The sequence below is a fragment of the Myotis brandtii genome, unplaced genomic scaffold (genome assembly GCF_000412655.1).
Source record: "Myotis brandtii unplaced genomic scaffold, ASM41265v1 scaffold62, whole genome shotgun sequence".
Lineage (NCBI taxonomy): Eukaryota > Metazoa > Chordata > Mammalia > Chiroptera > Vespertilionidae > Myotis > Myotis brandtii.
The window spans coordinates 2,424,595-2,432,889 of record NW_005370366.1 but is presented as its reverse complement, the minus strand read 5'-3'; positions in this window follow the sequence as shown (position 1 = coordinate 2,432,889).

The following is an 8,295-nucleotide window of genomic DNA, read 5'->3' as shown; positions in this document are numbered from 1 at the left end:
CAAGCCTCCTGCTTGCTCCAGCTCTGTGGCCATCTTGGTTGGGTTAATTTGCATATAGTCTCTCTGATTGGCTGATGGGCGTGGCTTGGGCATAGCGACAGTACAGTCAATTAGCATCTTTGTATTTTATTAGTGTAGATAGAGGCCTGGTGCATGGGTGGGGGCTGACTGGTCTGCCCTGAAGGGGGTCCTGGATAAGGGTGGGGCTCCCCTTGGCGGGGGGCAGGGCTGGCCTGGGCGAGGGGCCTGGGCAGTTTGCAGGCTGGCCATGCCCCGATTGGGGTGGGGGTTCCCACTGGGGGGTGGTGCCAGCCTGGGCGAGGGGCCTGGGGCAGTTTACAGGCCAGCCACACCCTCCAAGTGGGGTGTGGGGGTCCCCACTGAGGGGCAGGGCTGGCCTGGGTGAGGGGCTGCCGGGGTTTGCAGGCCAGCCACGCCCCCATCGGGGTGGGGGACCCTGCTGGGCGCGGTGACAACCTGGGTGAGGGGTTGGGGTGGTTTGCAGGCTGGCCACACCCCTGATCGGGGTGAGGGTCCCCACCGGCGGGCATGGCCAGCCTGGATGAGGGGCTGAGGGCCATTTGCAGACTGACCACGCCCCCACTGGGGTGAGGTTTCCCGCTGGGGTCGGGACGGGCCTGGGCGAGGGGCTGATGGCTGTTTTCAGGCTGGCCACGCCCCTGGCTTTGTCAGGATGGATGTCCGGAATACATCTGGTCTAATTAGCATATTACCCTTTTATTAGTATAGATTATAAACCCATATTTAGAAGTGTTAGTCTCTGGGAGTCCTGTGAGGCCTGTATTAATGATATATTTCTCCAGATTTGTTTTTGCTTCCTAAGCCACTATGAATTTGAGATCACTTTAATTTTTAGCTTCTGTTTTCCTAGATTACTCTAATACAGTGGTTCTCAACCTTGGCTATACATTAGAACAGGGGTGGGCAAACTTTTTGACTCGAGGGCCACAATGGGTTCTTAAACTGGACCGGAGGGCCGGAACAAAAGCATGGATGGAGTGTTTGTGTGAACTAATATAAATTCAAAGTAAACATCATTACATAAAAGGGTACGGTCTTTTTTTTTTTAGTTTTATTCATTTCAAATGGGCCGGATACGGCCCGCGGGCCGTAGTTTGCCCACGGCTGAATTCTAACACTACAACTTAAGGAATCAGAAAGAGAGCAACAAAAAAAAGCCAAAAGAAAGTAGAAGGAAGGAAATAATAAAGATCAGAGTGGCAATAAATGACAGACAAAAAAAAAAGGGAAGGTCAATAAAACCAAAAGCTGGTACTTCAAAAGGATAAAAAAGATTGATGAATCTCTAGCCAGACTCACCAAGAAACAAAGAAGGAGGACCTAAATAAACAAAATCCAAAACAAGAGAGGTGAAGTAAGAACTTACCCCACAGAAATACAAAGGATCATAAAAAAATACTATGAACAACTATATTCCAACAAACTGGACAACCTATGCGAAATGGACATATTCCTAGAAAAATACAACTTTCCAAAACTTAATCATGAAGAATCAGAAAACCTGAATAGGCCAATAACTACTGATGAAATTGAAGCAGTAATAATAATAATAATAATAATAAACAGCAAACAAAAGCCCTGGTCCTGATGGCTTCACAGAGGAGTTTTACCAAATATTCAAAAAAGAACTAACATGTATCTTCCTCAAACTATTCCAAAAAAATCAAGAGGAAGGAACACTTAATAAGTTAATAAAAGGAAGACAAATAATCCAATTAAAAAATGTGCAAGAACCTAAATAGACACTTCTCCAAAGGGGACATACAGGTGACCAAGAGACATGAAAAAATGCTCAAAGTCACTAATCATCCGAGAGATGCAAATCAAAACGACAATGAGATATCACCTCACACCTGTCAGAATGGCTATCATCAATAAATCAACAAATGACAAATGTTGATGAGGTTGTGGAGAAACGTGGACCTTAGTACACTGCTGGTGGGAATGCACACTGGTGCAGCCATTATGGAATAGAGTATGGTCTTTCCTCAAAAAATTAAAAATGGAACTCCCATTTGACCCAGTGATCCCACTTTTAGGAATATAGCCTAAGAAACCTGAAACAGTCCTCAGAAAGAATATATGTACCCCTATGTTCATAGCAGCATAATTTATAATAGCTAAGATTTGGAGGCAGCATAAGTGCCCATCAGCAGATGAGTGGATAAAAACAAAACAAAACTGTGGCACATTTATTTACACAATGGAATACTACAAGGCAATAAAAGAGAAAGAGCTCTTACCTTTTGAGACAACATGGATGGACCTGGAGAGTATTATGCTAAGCAAAATAAGCCAGTCAGAGAAAGATAACTATCTGATGATCTCACTCATATGTGGAATCTAATGAACCAAATAAACTGATGAACAAAAATAGACCCAGAGGCATAGAAGCCTGAACAGACTTGAACCTCAGAGGAAAGTCAGAGGAAGATGGGTGGGAAGAGCTCAACCAATGAACTTGTATGCATATTTGCATAACTCATAGACACAGACAATGGGGTGGTGAGGGCCTGGGGATGATGGGAGTGGGCTGGAAGAGGTTAATGTTGAAGAATGGGGATCTATGTAATACTTTCAACAATAAAGATAAAAAAAATACATAGAAACCATAAAAAAGGATCAGTCAGAAATAAAGAATACAATTATCTGACTTCAAGAATACACTGGAAAGAATAAACAGTAGGTTGGATGAAGCAAAGGATCAATTATAAATCAGTGATTTGGAAAACAAGGTAGGAAAATACACCCAATCAGAGCAACAACAACAACAACAAAAGAATGTAAAAGAATGAGGATAGCCTGGCTGGCATGGCTCACAGTTTGATTCCCAGTCAGTGCATATAACGGCTCAATCCCCATTAGATGGCATGCAGCAGGCAGCAGATCGAAGAGTCTCTGTCATCATTGATGTTTCTATCCTTATCTCTCTCCCTTCATTTCTCTGAAATCAATAAAAACATATTTTAAAAACATCTTTTAAAAATGAGGATAGTTTAGGGACCATTGGGACAGCATGAAGTGTAAGAACATCCTCATCATAGGGGTACCAGAAGGAGAAGAGAGAGAGCAAGGGATTGAGAACCAATTTGAAAAAATAATGACCGAAAACTTACCTTTTGTGACAGCTTGGGTGGACTATTATATTAAGTGAAATAAGCCAGTCAGAGAAGACAAATACCATATGATCTCACTAATATGTGGAATCTAATAAGAAAATAAACTGATGAACAAAATAGAAACAGAGGCATGGATACATGGTACAGACTGATGGCTGTCAGAGGGAGAAGGGTGGGGGCACTGGATGAAAGAAGGTGATGGGATTAGCCAAAAAACATATATATAATACATAGATATAGACAATAGTGTGGTGATAGCCAGAGGGAGAGGGGGTGTGGGCTATGGGGAGGTGGGTAAAGGGGGGGGTAAATGGGAATGGAAAGAAACTTTGCTTGGGGCAATAGGTACATGATGCAGTGGGCAGATGACATTTTATTTGAGTTGTACACTTGAAATCTATATGGTTTTATGAACTGATATCATCCCAATAAATTCAATTAATAAAACAAAAAGATTTTCAATTTGTGGACAGATCTAGAGGGTATTATGCTAAGTGAAATAATCCACACTGAGAAAGACATATACTATATGATTTCACTTATATGTGGGATCTAAAAAACAAAATAAATGAACCATAGCTGTTTTAGTCACTCATTTACTGATGGTCACTTGGGCTGCTTCTATATCCTGGCTATTGTAAATAATGCTGCAATGAACATAGGAATTCATATATTCTTTTGAATTAGTATTTTGGGTTTCTTTGGACAAATTCCCAGAAGGGGAATCATTGGGTCATAAGGCAGTTTCATTTTTAATTTCTTGAAGTGACTCCAAACTGCTTTCCACAGTGGCTGCACCAGTCTGCATTCCCACCAACAGTGCACAAGGGTTCCCTTTTCTCCACATCCTCACCAACATTTGTGTGTTGATTTATTGATGATAGCCATTCTGGCAGATGTGAGGTGATATCTCATTGTGGTTTTCATTTGCATTTCTTTGTGAGCATCTTTTTATATGTCTACTAGAGGCCCAGTGCATAAAATTCGTGCATGGGAGTGGGGGGTACAGGGCGGCTGAGGGCGTGGTTTAGGTGGCTGTTCGCGCAGCCAAGCCCCCCACCACCCAGGGCCGCACACAGGGGTCCCGGCTGGGGGCGTGGTTTAGGTGGCTGTTTGAGCCGCCAAGCCCCCCACCGCCCAGGTCGCACACAGGGGTCCCGGCTGGGGGCGTGGTTTAGGTGGCTGTTTGAGCCGTCAAGCCCCCCCGGCCACTCAGGGCCGCACACTGGGGTCCTGGCTGGCGTTGGGGCTTAGGCGCCACACGGGCCGGATGATAGCTCCAGCTGGCCCTCCCTGCCTGCAGTATGCAAATTAGGCGCCATCTTGGCTGACAGTTAATTTGCATATCACCCTAATTAGCCAATGGGAAGGGTAGCGGTCGTACGCTAATTACCATGTTTCTCTTTTATTAGATAGGATTAGCCATCTGTATGTCCTCTTTGGAGAAGTGTCTATTCAGGTCCTTTGCCCATTTTTTAATAGGAGTGGGTTTTTTTAAATGTTGAATTTTATGTTATTTATAAATTTTGGATATTAATTTCTTATTGGATGTATCAGAGAATATTCAGTGGATTCAGTTCTCCCATTCAGTGGATTGTCTTTTCATTTTGTTGATAGTTTTCTACCAACAGAAGGCCTGAGTGGAACCTGCCACAGGAACTTAAGTGTCAGTGAGAAGTGTATCTTCAGAAAGAAGTGCAGTAATTACAGCTATAAGTCCAATAGTGAGAAAGCGAAAAGAGTAAAATTTCATTTCTTATTTGAATGGAGAACTGGGAACAATTGCATTCCGCCCCACTTTACAGCCCCAAATAGTTTATTCATTTAATAAGTAAGTGCCCATTATGTTCAATGTATTGTGCTAGTGGCCAGGGATATAAAGTCATGCATAAGAACTTCTTCCATGACCTCATGTGGATATACTATATACCAAGTCATTCAATCATGGGGATAAGTAACAATATAGAGAATCCATATGAGATATGGATAATATTAACAAGAAAGTACACATTTATAAGTAGATATATTTCAAACTCTACCATCTCCATAGAGGGAATGTACCTTTTTACTTTTTGTGTGTGTTGTTAATCCTCACCTGAGTATGTTTTTTCCATTGCTTTTATTTTTATAAACAGTAGAAGGGAGGGGAGGAGGGAGAGAGGGAGGGAGGCAGAGAGAGAGAGAAAAACATTAATGTGAGAGAGATATATCAATTGGTTGCCTCCCACAGGAGCCCCTATAGGGCAGAGAATCGAACCTGCAACTCTTCAGTATGTGGGCTAAATGCTCTAATCACTGCACCAAACTGCTCAGGGCAAGAGAGTGTACCCTTTTAAAGGGTCATGAAACATTTGCAAAATAGTGTTGATATATCAGTGTGTTGATATAAAGAAAACTTAAATGAATTCCAAAGAGCCAAACAGTAGAGACTATATTCACCGCACTATAGGCATTAAAATTCTTAAATTTCTCTATACAGGAAATTTATTTTAAATGTTTATTTTCTCCCCTTGAAGTATGAGAAAAAGAATATAAGGGTCCGTTTATTATGGGATTTTTCTTAGGAATATAATATTATTTATCATCACATTGTATACTTTAAATATCTTACAATTTTGTCAATTATACTCCAATAAAGCTGAAAAAAGTCTGTTTAAAAAAGGATTAAGTATATTTTAACATTGATTCTGCTTTTGTTTCAATAAAACCTTTAACTTACCATTTTTCTTCTAGACTCGTTAAAAGTATCAGGCTGTCATGAAAATTATTACAGTAAGTAAATAGTTATTAACAAAGGATGGGAGCAAATGGAATCAGACATTAAGCCTGATTAACTCAGAAGGGGCAGCTTCACAGCCTCCCCAGGGGACTTAATTCTGGAGCAGGCAGTAAGAACTGGTTTTCCAATCACCCTGGGAAACATCCCCCCTGATAGCCTGGATTACCAAGGGGAGGGGTAAAACAGTAGGGGAAATACCTTTCCTCAGCACGTGTGCAGGAGAAGCCAGATGATGAAGCAAAACTTTGAGGCATGCACAGTAGGAGCCAAAATGGTGACATAAAGTTTAGGAGTCTAGCCGAGGAAAATCTGGAAAATGGATAGATAGGATAAGGGCACAAAACCCCAGGATGACACAGGAAAGGGATTGGATGGGGTTGGGGTGGAGGGGGGAAGGCCCAGCACAAACTGGAAGAAATAGGAAGAAGGTTGGACAGTTTGAAAGAAAGCCTGCTTGTTCCCGAAATCAAGAAAATGTATGGAGAATTAGCAAGGATTTGGGGGCATTTGCTCCTAAAGCCTGCCCTCTCTACATCCCCAAGGGCATATTATTTCTTTTCACTCCAATAAATCTTGCCACTATGCTTAACTCCCACATGTATGCCCTTTGAAATTCTTTTCTTGTGATACTGCAAGGACCCATTTTCTTTGGCAACAAAATAATTTATTATAAAGCATTTGCAGAGTCTCATACACAGTATGTTTCTGCATAAATGTAGTGGCATGTACTCACGAGAAATCGGAACAAAAAACGGCAGAAGGGAGAACACATTAACATTGCACCAACCAGCTTGACATGGCTCAAAATGCACCAGGTGGCGCCAGACCCATAACAAATGACATTTGCAATTTGGTTCTTTCCTTCATTTTTGAAGGTAGTTTTAAGGTCCTCTGCTACCTTGCCTCTGACCTTTCTGTCCTGTCACTGGCTATCAGAGTTGTGTAGTGAAAAAGTATGAGGAGACAAAATAACCAACTTTTTCAAGAAGTGACTCCAGCTTTTTTTCTGAAAATAATTGCAGGGCAGTGAAGCAGGAAGGACCTTTGGAAATCACTGACTCCTTCCTCCTCATTTAGGATGGGAAACCAAGGCTCAGACGCACTCTGACTTTCTTGGGAAGAGCTAGAGATGTGGTATTCTGATTTCCGGACCATGCTTCCACAATTTACTGCACCAATTCCCACATCCACTTCCAGAATACTCTACTTTGGGGAATTATAGCAAAGATGGACTACAGGGATATAAAATTTTAGATCTTTTAGACATGACAAGTGCCACTCCAAGACAGATTTGGGGGCCTTTTGTGGGGATCAGCAAACTTCATAACTGTTATGAAGAGTTAGGGGACAGAATGGAGATTGCAGTGTCCCTTCTTAAAAAAAATTATATATATATATATATATTTCAGAGAGGACAGGAGAGGGAGAAAGAGATAGAAACATCAATGATGAGAGAGAATCATTGATTGGCTGCCTGCTTCATGCCCCCTACTGGGGACAGAGTCCCCAAACTTGGGCATGTGCCCTGACCAGGAATCAAACCTTAACTTTCTGGTCCATAGGTTGAGGCTCAACCACTGAGCCACACTAGCTAGGCTGCAGTGTCCCTTCTTGAGAAAGAATCCCAAGAAGATCTCTGGGGTCCTAAAAGTTGGAGAAATGACCTGAAGGGAACTGAGTCCTAATGTTGAGGTTAGGACTTCTGACTCCTCAGTGATCCTGTACATTTCTCTCATTGCTGCCATTCCAAGACATATATGCACTGTTGTCTACATCAGGTTTTCTTCGTTGGGTAACACAAAGCTGAAGACAGCAAGGCAGAATGAGCACCCATGTTTTCAGTGATTTTATTTGTTTGCATTGAGGCAAGTTATTAGGAAATCTATGAGGGATGGAGGTGGGGGGAGGTATTGAAGTGTCAGTTCAAGCCTATACTCTGCATCCATTCTGTGGTGAGGCAGACAGAGGGAAGTGCATTTGGGGTTAACTTTGAATAGAAAAACAGCTTGTTGGTTAGACTCTCATAGTCACTGGTTGTACATCTATGATGTGGACTGTAAGGCATTCCTGCCCAATGGGCCTTTCCTCAGGAGCTCTTCACAAGGCACCTGGCCAGAGGCGTGGGTAGGTACATACTTGCAGCGCTGTGTTTTTTATCTTTCCAAACTCTGACCTGCCTTTTCTTATCGAGAGAAAGCTCTCCATGTCTCCTCGCAGATGCTGTGAAAGAATAAAAAACATTTCCTGCAACGTTCGAGTAGCAGAGTCACTTCTTGGGTCTTATACAGTGTCTTGTGTTGTTCTCTGGCTGCCATTTTTTGTTCTAAATGGCATTTTTACTTCCCCATTCTAGTC